The sequence below is a fragment of the Triturus cristatus genome, chromosome 8 (genome assembly GCF_964204655.1).
Source record: "Triturus cristatus chromosome 8, aTriCri1.1, whole genome shotgun sequence".
Lineage (NCBI taxonomy): Eukaryota > Metazoa > Chordata > Amphibia > Caudata > Salamandridae > Triturus > Triturus cristatus.
The window spans coordinates 330,553,858-330,568,050 of NC_140591.1; positions in this window are offsets into that span (position 1 = coordinate 330,553,858).

The window sequence follows — 14,193 nt, forward strand, 5'->3', positions numbered from 1 at the left end:
GATCTGTGCACATATGTTGCACACACACATGCCCTAAGGGCATGTGTGTGCGCAACATGAAACTTTGAAAAATGCACAAAAGTGCATTTTTCAAAGTTTTTGCAAATCACCATGAAATTCAACTTCATGGTAATTTGCTCCCACTCTTAGCGCAATCGCAATTTCTTTTACTTTAATGCATTGCATTTAAGGAATCTCAATTTGGGATTCCTTAAATGCAATCGCAATTTAAGTAATCGCAATTTAGAGATTCCTTAAATTGCGATTTTTGCGTTTGGGATGAGGCATCCCAAATGCAAAAATACCGGTCGCAAAGGGGCAGATTCTGAGAATCTGCCCGTTTGAGACCGGTTTTTCCTTTGATGCATGTGCCTGCGAATCCTTAAATCCTATGTAGGGAGCACTCAAGTGAGTGCATTCAGGTTTAAGGATTCGTTATTTACCACCAACTACAAGTTGGTGGTCAATACCGAATACCTTTTCAAAAGCAATGTTGTGCTTTTTTAAAAGTGCCATGTGGCAGACATACATGCCCTTAGGGCATGAATGTGCGCCACATGTGCACACATGCACGAATAAGGGGTGCAACAGGGTGTCAATGTGCCACCCTGCCACCCTTGAATATGCTCCCCCTATTACCGATTCGTTATTTACCGAATCTGTATTAGTGAATGGCTTCCCATTCATTCCTATGGGCCTCCAGGCCCATAGGAATGAATGGGAAAAATGTACCGATTGTTTACCTACATTCTATTTACCGATTCTTAAATACCGAATCGGAAAAATTCGGTATTTAGGAATCGGTAAATAGAAATTACCTACATATGGCCCATGGTGCGGTATTCTGTGGCTCTATACTCTTATGGGCAGACAGCGTTGGAGAACTTGAATGGAGCCACTGGCTGGTCCAGACAGCTAGAGATGCAGCAGGTGTTATTTGGACTGATCCCTTCCCCTCCAATACAAACCACAGTAGAAAGTTTGTCCTACTTGGCTTGCTGTTAGCAAAAACCGAATAGCTATAAAATTGGTGAGAGTGGAGCCCCCAAGGTATTTAGACTGGCTCAGGGATGTCTCCAATTGAGCAACCGCTGAGGAAATTCAGATAAAAAATGTCAGTAAAGGTGGAACACTGGAAGGATTATCCAAGGGCTTGAGCAGCCATGTTGTCTGACTTGAAGAAACCCCCACTTGGGAACCGGCTGTGTGATGTGCCTGCATTGTTTAGGGTGAGGATGGATACTGGGTCCTATCTGGATATGTAATCTGACATCAGGGACTGATTGGTATTATGCTGCTGTGATTCTCTGGATTGTCTATGAGGCTGCGTACAAGAGCGGGGGAGGGTGGGCGCATAGGTTGTGGATTGTTTAAGCAGTGTTGTTGTGGATCATTCACTGAAGTCGCAGAGTAAATTTGCTGGTTACTGTCATCAATTATATCCTGTGAAACTTCAATAAAGATAATTTAAAAAAAACTTTTAAAAAAAATGTTCCAATTATATCTATTTGCAATTAGTATTTACTAATTTCTTAATTGCTATTTTTGGTTCTCTATTTACCGAATTGTAATTTTAGAATTAGTATTTAGCGACCGTGAAACTGTCAGTGAATTATGATCTCACAAACAGGAAGGGATTTCTTACTTTCAATTCTTAGACCACAAATGAGCAAGGAACACCAGCTTGCAGACAGAGGTATAATTCTACAACCTGAAATGGTATCCCAGGAGCCTGACAGAAAAGAATTCACCCGAAAACACAAACATACATTTAGTCAACAAGTTTTGACCATATCAGTGGAGGAGTGTTTGTCACATAAAGATCACAGGGCAGATTTATGTTTCCTGGCGCATCCCTGCAAATCAGCAGGGATGCGCCAGGAAAGATGCGTCACGCAAGTTTACCCTTGCGCCACCACAGATTCGCCGCATTTACAATGCAGCGCATCATGGCGCAAGGATAAACAGATGCGTGACGCATCTGATGGCGTAAGGGCGGCGCATTGCTGGAGTCGTGTCGCAAGCACGACGCAACTCCAGCAATGTTTAGGGGCTGCTCATACCTAACATGCTGTGTCATGCCTTACGCCTGCTACAAGCAGGAGCAGGGTTTTGACGCAGCAGCGTCGGAAAAGTGACTCAGTGAAATCTTGTAGATTTCACTGCGTCACTTCTCCAAGGCTTTTTCCGATGGAACGCCCACCCTGCATACATTAAACCTGACGCAGGTTTAATGTGGCGCAGGACTTTACACCGTGACGCATCTCCATAGATGCGTCACGATGTAAATAGGGTGCAACGTGGCGCAGGGTTTACGCCGCCGCTGCGTCACAAAAGTGACGCAACGGCGGCGTAAAAGTGGCGCAAGTCTAACATAAATCTGCCCCCACATTTTTAAGAAGAGTTCTGTTCCAGAAACACAAAAATGAATATTTATCTTTGAATCCAAGACTGCATCAATGATTTTGGCCTTACACTGAGAAGCATTAATGAACCCTGAAAAAAAGTGGTATAAAGCTCCGCTTTCATACTGAAGATGACAAGCAGTAGTAGAGACACATGCGCTACTGAAGGGGGACCAACAACTGAGCCATCACCCACACGGACAGAGAAGGCAATAAAGAGCACCTTGTTGCCTCAAGCTGTTTTTGGAGTGCCGGGTACTGATACATCTTTGCTAACACCACCACCACCAAGTTAGTGTGTCACCACTCTTGTGAAGGCACAGGAATATGATTTTTAAAAGTCTATATACACTGACTGTACATATCACTGGGATAAAAGTGTTCAGTTAAGGTGTCATTAGACATGGACTTATTGAATATACACTCTTAGCTACAAGAGCAAGAAATATAAGTTCTATGTACATTTTCAAAATTCAATTTCATCGAATCAAAAACCACCCATAGCCAATCAATTGGAAAGACCACTGTGTCATATAGAAGTTAGGTGTACTCCTAGACTAAAGTGCATCTATGTCTGTAATAAAGCACAGGGTAATACACTTGAATAATTAGCGAGTGTCTACTTTTATGATTCTGATTAACACATTTTGCATTAGCAGTAGACAAATAGGAACGTGTGTAGAATCTACACAGCCAGTCACCTGCAGAAATTGAGCTATCTCCAAAACGTCCATGGGAAGCTTTATAGATCGGCAAAGATAAAAGGGTGGCAGGAACGGGATTGAAGGATATTGGAGGCCAAATCATGAGGCAAGTAAAGAGTGAATGGAAGAAGGCAGTAGTGACCAAGTGACCGAGTAAAACAATGAGAGAGTAAAAAAGGAGTAATCAAGAGAGTAGGGCCCAGATAGTTAACCATTTTGCATGTGCAAAATCAGTCGCAAAATGATTTGCGCATGCAGAAATGGTCGTATGCAATGTACGAAAGGAACTCACAAAATACAAATTTGCGCTGCAAATGAATACCAACTCACAAAAAATGCTACAGCTTTTTGCGTTCCCAAAATTGCGACTCGCAAAATACAATGTACAAAGCAGTCGCAAATTGCGAGTATGCTCAATTAGGCCCATTTGCGCATGCAATTTACCACTAACCAGAAACAGGTGGTAACCAGGCCCAACCTATAAAGATAGCCCCAGAATGCATCAGAAACCTTTCCACAATGGCTGTCCTGTACATGATAGCAAGGAGGATGCGGATACTGGCTGCCAAGCAGAGGAGGAGAAGACAGGAGAGGATATTCAGAGTCAGGCTAACATTGTTTGAGAAGACAGAGGAGGAGATTTATGAGCAGTACAGGCTGAGTAGCAGTGTCATCCTAGACCTCATAGACACCTTGAAGCCACAACTTGAAAGCAGAACTCTGCGCAGCAATGCAATTCCCACACCTGTGCAGGTGTTGTGCTCCCTCCACCTCTTAGCCACTGGCAGCTACCAGGATGTCATTGCAGTGGTCGGCGGTGTGTCGAAGAGTGTGCTTCCGCATTTTTTAAATGATTTCCTAGATGCCATGCTACACCACATCCATCAACACATCTACATGTCCAGGGATGATGAGGAACTTGAACAAACAAAACTTAACACAGGTCATAGGGTGCATAGATGTGACTCAAGTGCCCATATGTCCCCCATCCCGCATAGAATACATCTTTTGTCATAGGAAAAGCACTCATTACCTCAACATCCAAGTTGTCAGTGTCGCCAAAAACATAATCGCAGACCTGGTAGCAAAATATCCTGGAAGCACCCATGATGCATACATTCTCAGACACGGTGGCATATACCAGAGGTTAGAAAGAGGTGACTTTGATGATGGATACCTCCTAGGTACTGATCTTTTCTGTCCCCAGAGAAAAGTAATTGCACTTGCATGTCTGTCTGTATGCATGTTGTCTCACCATCATATATCTTTCACCAGGTGACAGTGCGTATGCCCTGCGGCCATGGATCCTCACGCCGTACCTGTCTCCCAACAATGTCCATGAGAGGCAGTACAACAGGGCACACAGGCACACCAGGACTGTCATTGAGCGCACTTTTGGGATCCTGAAATCGTGCTTCAGGGGCCTACACAAGAGTGGCGGAACTCTGCAGTATGCACCGGAGACAGTCTGTAAAATTGTGGCAACCTGTGCCATGCTGCACAACACGACCTGCAGCGGTGGATTGCCCGTGGATGTGTCTGACACAGAATCTGAGGATGAGGTCTCAGGACCACCTGCCCAACAGGAAAGGGATGGTAGCAATGCAACAGAGAGGAGAAGGCGCAGGGACAATATTGCTAGCAACTATTTCTAAAAGTACGTACACAGTAATTACCCACGCCCCTCTACATAAGACAGATAAAATTGTGACTTTCAATTGCTGTTTTATTGTGCAAGCATCCACAAAGAAAATAAGGACAAGCTGTCTATTTCAAAATGTAGTCCTGAACTACAAAGTAACTCCATTGTGGTTACATCACCACAATATAGGAATAATATGTGGCCCAAACACTGTGCAGTGACCCTACACAAATAATTTTTTGCCACTCCATCCAGCCTGGACAGAGCTACCACTTGTAATTCCAAGCTGCCGGCTGCTGCTACGGTGCATTACAGGTGTCTCCACAGCAGAGACGCTACTGCGGCTTGACACCTCACTATCTGCACCAACCCGTAGCACCTCCACTGACAATCATATTGGTTTGCAGTGTTTCCACTGCTGCAGTTATTTGTTGCAGGCCACGAGCAACATCCCCACTGTAGTTGCCCATCTCCACCTGGAGCCCCAGGGTGCGCTTGCTGTGTTGGCTTGTCACATGGGCAAGCCTACCAATGGCCCTGGTCAGAGTGTCCAATTTGTGGCCCCTGCAGGACACCATGCACCTGTGCTGTGCCCTTTCTTCTGTCCATTTTTTGCCTAGATCAGCAATTTTATTTGTGAGGGTATCAAATTTTGCTTCCAGCCAGCTCTGATTTTCAGTCATTTTGTCTGTGGTGTTGCTGAAGCCCTGTGTCAGCCTCAAATTCATTTGCCTTTGTGTCTTCTGTTGCAGGAACTGTATTTTAAACATCGCCTATTCCAGGCTTCCAAACAAGCCCTGAGTCAGGTGACTGACTTTGCAGATGCCGTAGGGACTGGTGGGCTCGTTTTGATATCTGGACCCTGGTGGCCCGGAGAGCATCAGGATGTAGGTGACTGCCATGAGGCTGGTGTCACACTGGCTGTAGCCTGGGATGTTGTTGGTGCATCTGTGGCTGAGACTTCTGGGCAACTGGGCCTGCTTGATTCTCCACCATCCTGCCCTTCCTCCATCTGGGCCTGATCAGGGCTTGTTGCAGGGATTCTGCTCATGCACAGAACTATGCGCAGGAAACCAGGACATCAGTGAATTGTGGTGTACCAAGAACTCACCTCAGAACCCAGAACCCCTATCCGACCAGCATCAGTGTCCCATTCGTTATCTGTATTTATCTCGGCGGTCCCAATGTATAGACAACCCAGAACAAGCGACTTCGTGTATTCTCAGGAATGGTGGGAATCAGAAATATCTTTTCGTTATTATTCTCATATCAGTCCACAACAAGAGTAAACAGAGACACGGTAAAGTTTAAAGAGTTTATTTATAAACCTCGTGTCCTAAGATGCAGTACTTTGGCTAACATAAGCAGACACATGATTAAAATCAAAACCATCAGCATAGTTACAATACCATAGAAAATGAAAGGAGAAATCATAATATAATGACATTGGAATACAACCACCTTCCTTTCGCTAGTAAGCTAATATTATTGGACTAATAGAAGGTCTCTAGGCTTGAATGGGGAACCCCATACCGTAAAGATCAGCTTAGTGGAATCACATCACAGGATCAGGTATACTCTGCTCCTGGAAAAGCTCTTCTTCCGAATGTGTGTATCAAGCATGCAGCCTGCAATATTAAAAGCGCTCGACTCTCAGGTATTTGCAGCTATGTGCGTGTTATGGCTAAATTGTGGGCCGATCAACCTGAACCCAAAAACATGCACCGTCTAGCGACCCAGACTGTTTCTTTACACAATGTTCAGACCAAGGTTGCAGCTCACGGCTAGGGATGTGAACAACAGACAGTTCTCATGTGAAGAAAAGGCGAGCAAGCATTTCTCAAATAATAACATGTAACTGCAGTGTCGTGTGCAAAAGCAGCAAAAGTGGCAAGATGGCTTTCTAACATATAACACGGTTATGCTAACTTAGCAATGTACGTATATAAATTGCAGCCCTCACTACACCCCCCGTGATCGGACCACTAACTAATAGGGGTACAATTAAGGAACGCAGAGTTCAAGTTCGATAGAATGGAACTAAGAGCACAAATTGGAAATCCATATAGGCAGTGAAGGTTCGAAGAGAAAGAAAAAAAAAACATAAAAAGTGGCGGGCAAAAAATAAAATATCGATGGATGTCGAATGAAAAGGCAAAAGTTTGTGCAAAGGAATGTTAGACGACATCCAAGTTAATCCATCAACGTATAAGCACAGTAAGTAGCAACAGCCATCCAGTTCAGCAAGGGGAATGAACACACATGTTCTTCGACAACTGGAGCCTCTAGTACCATCAGAGGACAACTGGCGTGTTCTTCAAGATAACTTCTTGCCAGGAAGTCATCTGCAGCCGTACCGATGTCCCAATTCCCTAGGACTCCATGTGCTGCTCCGCAGGCCATAATCCTGACACCAAAACAGTCCAACTCATGAGCCACTAAGGAGCTCATTAGTTGATCATAATCCAGGGCGGTAGACACCGAGTTTGACAAGCACAAATCCAGAGCCCATTGGAACGGACACTCTAGGCAATGAAGGACAGGTTGGACGCATGTAAAATAGGGAAACTGGAAGCACAATCCATAGGCTAAGCTCAAGGTTGCCAGTGGTAGTGTTCCATAGTATTCAAGCATCCGGTTACGAAGATAGAGCAACCGGGACAGGCTGTCGTGTGACACAAATTGTGCAGCAATTGCGTAGCAAGCAGACCAACAATAGCACCCCAGCCACGAGGGCGAGAATCAACGGGAGACCTCCAAAGACGCTGGAAAAAATAGAATGAAAAAATGCCGGGATCACACCAAAAAGGAAGGAGGTCACAAGGCCGGAGCCCACAATTTTGGAAAAATGTGCCAGGCCACTTGTTGACGAGGCATTAAAGATAGTCTGAATCAGGGCACCAAAATGAAGTGGGAGATCAGTATTCAAAAGCGCTTGCACCTCAGTGCGCGTGTTTGCTACGTGAAGGACAAATGTTTCCCGGGACGAAGTCAACGCGACTTCTTTTTGAGACAATAGAGCCCTTATTCTGCTCATCTTGTTGAACTCTGCTTTCAAGGTTGGAATGGAAGGCCAGATGGATACATCGAGCCACAAATGCGGGGTGGGAAAAGGACGTTGTTACAGCAGACTACTCTCTGTGATACAGTCACTATGTAGGGAATTCCCACTAACATCCCACAGCAAGCTTCATTATTTAATAGCAAATAACTACCGTTAGCCAGCAGCGTAAATGACGGTGTAATGACTGGCACTGGAAACCCTTTCAGGACGCAAGCTAAATTAGGATAGTGTACATTGCATGCACCATGCAATTGAATGTGCCGACACACCACAGAGTGATCCGGAGTGGAAGTACATTCTTCACCTTTTAAGTAAACCACTTTACCGTCTCTCACGCACCTGTACGTGAATGGGAGTGACAAAACTTCATGCAGGAAGGCAGTACCTAGTTGGTCATATCTGCCTAGCGCATGTTTCCTGCAGGAACTGAACTTAAACAGGGGAAATGGTAATGTGATTAACCCGTGGATAAGCCACACAGCGGAGTTTAACTTGACAACAGAGAAAGGCAAAGGTTCTAACTTTTCAATGTGCAGCAATGATGTGCAGATGTGCAGATATTTATATAGCGCAAATCACCAACCAGTCTCTAAGCGCTTGCTTAGGGAACCCTTCCTGGTATTCCCCTGTGAGATAACCCAGCAGGGCATCCACAAGGTGAAAGCCAGGCATCCCGCCGCAAGGGGCCATTGTGGAGATTAAGCAAGCTATTGCCCAGAGTCGCAGAGTGTGAACCCATGAATCAAGTATGCACTGGAGCGAGAATTATCGAGTCCATGGACAATTTATGGACTCAAGACCCAGCCGAGCCGGGAATTGAACCCTGGTCCCAGGCTGACCTCTGCTTCCAGGTCTGCCTACTCTAACCAGTGAGCCACACTTCTCCAATGAGTATGTTGCATCTTTTATGGACATGAACTGTTCATCCTTTCCCAGCCTTTAACGTTTGCAATGTCCATGGAAATTGCATTATAGAATGCAATTGATTTTGACCATGATATAAAACAGACATATCATCCTGCACAATGTCAACAACAGATGAAACGATATTATCTAACGTGTAAATCCTGGAAGAAAGGGTTTTAATGCTATTATCAATAACAGCCAATACTTTCTCCATATTGGCTTGATCAATAGCCCATAATCCGGATGCTGCTTCAATTTGCTATAGCTTCCAAACTTCGTTATAAACAGCATATACCCATCTTTTTGGACCTGCCACCCGCAGGACCCTTAACAAAATCATTGAAATCTATTTTGTCATGTAATTGTGATAAATGAAGTTTAACAGATGCAAAGGTGGAATGGTGCAGCCAAGATTGGCATAACTTCCCTACAGAGTAGGTAGTTACAGTATGAGACGATTGAAAACGGGGGTCCACACGAACCTGCGTATACCCCGGATTTAAATCCAGGAAACGATGTTGACAGGAATCTGAGCTCGTTTGCCATATTAACCATCCTTCCGGGTTTAATTTGGAAATATTGAAGGATGTGTTAGAAACATATGACTGCAACGCATCAAGGGACAGATCTGTGTGATTATCCCAATTAGGATAAGCGCCCAGATCCGGAGTAGAGGGAGAATTACATTTTTTAGAAGTAGCCAATCCAAAACAGGTGGTCTGAAAAATTGACGAATTGAAAAACAACATGTGGTTCGGGATGAGGCAGGCACGATGCAAAGCTTCTGTTCCTTGTACCTGCCACGGTTTAGAACCCCAAACCGATTTAAGATCAATAGTTGCTTTCCACAGATCATAACCTCTGATTGCCAAATCATCCATAAAGGATTTGGAATATAACATTTTCGTGTGTGTCAGCCTAGTTTTCGAGGCAGACTCAGCTGCCACTTTAAAGTAAAAGGAGGCAGGATTTGAAACACTGAAATCAGAAAACTATGTGAATTTGTTCACCAACGTGGTGGAGCTGCCCAGCTCCAGCGCTGGACAGTGTTCCCATTGCGTGTAATTTACAACATTTCTAAGCGTATTGGCTTTATGAAGGAAATGATTGCCATAATGTTGAAAGCAAAACTGCTCATCATAATTTGTAGTATCTAAATACAAATCCTCAGCATCAAACGTAGCATAATATTTCAAATCAGAAAATAGTGCTTCTATGGCTTGAACATCCCAATCATCTGAGCGGATGCTTTGCTTAACTACATCACCCATAGAAACACAAAATACATTTGGCACATTGATTACTTCAGTGGGACCATGAATTTGAAATTTAACAGCATCCCACGCAATCCCATCCAACACAGGCCAGGCAGTAATATTCATCAAAGTCTGGTCCCTTTTCATGATATGTGATGAGGAGTGGGGGGGCAAAGTTCCATCAATTAGTCTAATTGTAGATCTTTCTGTTAGGTAGTGTCCATTCACAAGACGAAAAAATACCACCACAATTCCAATGGACATGAACAAAAAAATACATACGAGCACCAGCCAAATGTAAGTCCAAGGGGGAATTAAAAAATGTTTTTTAAACCAGACAGCAAAAATCGAAACTTTTGATGGGGCATTGGAAGTCATTGAGTTAGTGTCAAAGGAGAACCGTGACTGGTTAACTGCGGTGGATTGTAAAACAGGCAATGGTACATCTGCAGGATAAGCATACTCAGTATCTTCAGGTAAACCACCAGCTGTTGGTAGCAACAAAGGACCAGTAACTGTATGCATCTCGATGGCAACTTCAGACAAGGTGGTAGAAGCTGGAGCCAAAACAGAGTTTCTCAGCATCGCAGGGCAAGAAACCGCTGGAGTCATACTAAGAAGAATCGGCCACTCGCTGTAGCTTGACATTGTCAATAGAGATGTACCTGTTATCCTTGCGACCAGGAAGTGAAGGTAAAATGACTGTTCGTGTACCCTGCACGCCAAGCACTGGAAACGGTGCACGATAAGAGGGGCCGAACTCCTTCTTGTTCTCCACCTTCTCACGGACCAGATCACCAACTCGAGGTAGCCAGCCGACTACCGGAATCTGAAGCGCAGCATCAGATGTGGAGGGCACGTGTTCCTTCGCTACACTGTCTCTGGCTTCTTGTAGAGTCTGCAATACAGCACAGAGATCATCTACGTCAAAAGGTGCGGCTGACGCCACCATGTCTAGACCATCAAGGTCTGGGACAAACATTCGTATGCCAAAGAGCATCATGTATGGGGTCCACCCACCCAGAGACCTTCTAAGGAGATGCGCACGTTGCACGTTGGACGTAATTCAGATGGGCAAGCCAGTTCCGGCCAGTGCCTAAAACCCTAGCTGTCACAGATTGCTTTAACTCACGGTTCATTCGCTCCACCACACTATTACCCTCAGGTCGGTAGGGAGACAAAAATTTGACTTGGACCCCCAAATTTCTCATGGCTTCTTTGTACGCCTTAGAGGCAAATGCAGGGCCCTGATCAGAATGAAAGGTACCACACGCAAAACTTCCCACAAAGACACGGATATCCTTGATGACAGTACGGGCATCAGCACTCCTTTGTGGCCATACCCACAGAAAACGTGTGCACAAATCCACTGCAACCAAGATGTACTTGTACGCAGTATCAGAGGTGAAAGGACCGCAGTGATCTAAATAAACACACCCTAGTGATTTATTAGATATGTACAACTGAGTTTGTGGTGGGCGCGCAGCAGTTGAAGGTTTAATCTGCTGGCAAATGTCACAATCAAGAACATAAGTGCGAGCTTGTTTATATAAACCGCACCACCAGTAACGTTGTTGTAACAGCGAAACAGTAGCTGCAACGCTGGCGTGGGCAGAGGCCAGGCCTTCGTGAGCTGCTGTTAACAACGATGGTCTGCAGTCCGCATTGGGAATCAATCTGTCACCAACGTCGTTAATCCTCACCAATGGGACTTTATCAGGACTTAAGTGATAATGGTAACGAGAAGGGAAACCTCTCGGGTAATTACTTCCCGTTTCTGTAGCAGCAATAGCTGCCAACATGTCATCATCAATCTTACTTTTGGATCTTGTAACTGCTGCTACTAGATATGTCGCCACTGCTGTTTTTGCTGCTTCATCAGCTAAGCTGTTGCCAACAGCGTGGACACCAACTCGTTGGTGACCGAGAGTGTGAATAACATTCACAAGGGGCAGATGTTCTTTAAGTTCTGCCACTCGAACCCGAAGCATTTTATGCTTAATTGTGCTACCTTTGGAATCACGGTATTCATTTTGAGACCAAAAATGTAGATTGTCGTTGTAAGATTGAACACAATAAAACGAGTCACTTACTATAAGAGTAGTGACCCGAGGATCAGCAAACTCCAGTGCAAGCACCAGAGCACGGAACTCTGCCAACTGTGCAGTACAATCACCCAATGACTGCGTATGCACTACATCAGATTGGAATTCACCATTTACGAAAGTACCCACCACAATTGCGCAGGCCGCTGAATAGGCATGCTTCGATCCAGTCGCCGGTTGCGCAGAACCGTCAGTGTAAATGACACAATGGTAATCTTCGAGCGGGCGCAAAGACAGAGAAGCCGGATGAACGAATTCATTCTGCAAGTACTTCTGAGTCTGTAATGAGGTGTCAAAGATATAGGTGACGTCGGGCAATGTCATTGAAGTGGCCCATTGTATCCACCGAGGATGCAAAGCTTTAGAATTTGGTACACTCGCTTTGGTCACTGCCTTAAGGGCAGGATATGGTGTGACAACCAACATGCGTTTTCCTTGCGGCAGCGCTCGTTCTTTGAAAATCGCCATCTGTACCGCCGTATAGAACTTTCTCGACAGAGAAAAAACGCATTTCAGCCGAAGTGTACAGGTGTGATTTGTAGGCAATGGGGACGGTATCGCCCTCATTGAACGCTAAGTATGTGAAACCCACTGCGCCTGGCACAATTCTTATTACCAGGTTAGTGCGGTTATCACGCGTCAGTAAGTATTTTGAAGCAAGAAGATTAGCTTGCAGTAATTGCAAAATAGCTGAATGCTCCGGCAGCCAGCATGATTTGGAAAAAGTAAGTTGTACCAAGGCATAAAGCGGCTTGATACGCTGGGCATAATCAGGAATGTACGTACGACCAAAATTCAGAAAGCCCAGCAAAGACTGTAATTTTTTCAGTGTTGTAGGAGCACGCAGGCATGCGCACTTCTCCAGGAAGTGGGGAACCAATCCTCGACCCTCATTGTTGAGTTCGTAGCCCAAAGACAACACTGTATACTCTGCAATGTGAGACTTCGCAAAATTGAAGTTGTAACCGAAGTCTGCGAACATGACTATAATGCGATCAACGCGACACAGATGTGGCCACAACTCATCGTCTGTGACATAGATATTGTCAACATACGAGTACGCATCTGGATCTATGCTCTCTAATAGAGAGACTACACGTGCGGCAAACACACCAGGGCTGTTTTTATAGCCCATGGCTAGTCTTGTAAACTGTTTTTGTTTGCCGCCCGAAGTAAACGCTGTCCACTGACTGCTAATAGAGGAATGGTTATGGCTGTAAAAGCCATTGGAAATGTCAAGTGTGGTTTTAAACCTTTTTCGCACAAGACTATCGACGAGAGCCGAACTGTGAGTATTTTGTACCACGCATGTCCGGCAATGAGAATTTAAATGACGGTAATCCAAAACCAGGCGGTACGACCCATCTGGCTTCGTCACAGTGAATAAAGGATTATTCATTAGTGACACGCATGTTTCAATCACACCTTGATATTCCAATTGTTCAAGGATCGCCGCGACGTGAGGTCTAGCTTTGCGACGCATGGGATATTGGGGTTGTGGCTGGGGCATAGACCGCAATGGAATCTCATGGCTGGGGGACAATTTATCCCAGCCCACCTGAGTACGATACAAAGCCGGTGCTAGCACCAGAGCCCACTCCTCAGTGAACCTTTTAGCTTGGTCCTTTGGCACTGTGTGCGCAAAGGACGGGAGGATTACCTCCTCCACTCTAGGAGCATCTAAAATGAAAGCCGGGAGCCAGTCTGCCTCCGCTAGGAGGATGTCATAAGAAGAGGTCAGATTATCCCAAAAAATCCCTTGAATTGTACGTCGTATGTCACCTTCAATTAGGAGGACTATGTTATATAGTCTGTCAGGGGGAGCCACTCTAGTGTCAGCAGTTTCTACGGTGATAAACGTATCAGTTGCTGTTGCCTCCAGATATGGATGCAGTGCTTGCCGCACTACTGTAACCTCCGCCGCGCTGTCGAGCAGCGCTAGGGCCCATGTCAGGTTCCGAAGCTGCGTTCTCACTATCTGTGGCATACCTCGCTGTCAGTGCAGCAACTTTCTTCTTCTGAAACGGGGGACGTTGACGTGCAAACTCGTCTTGCTTGCTTTTACCATCAGCCTGACGGGGTTGGTCACGACCTTGTTGTGCACCCCGACC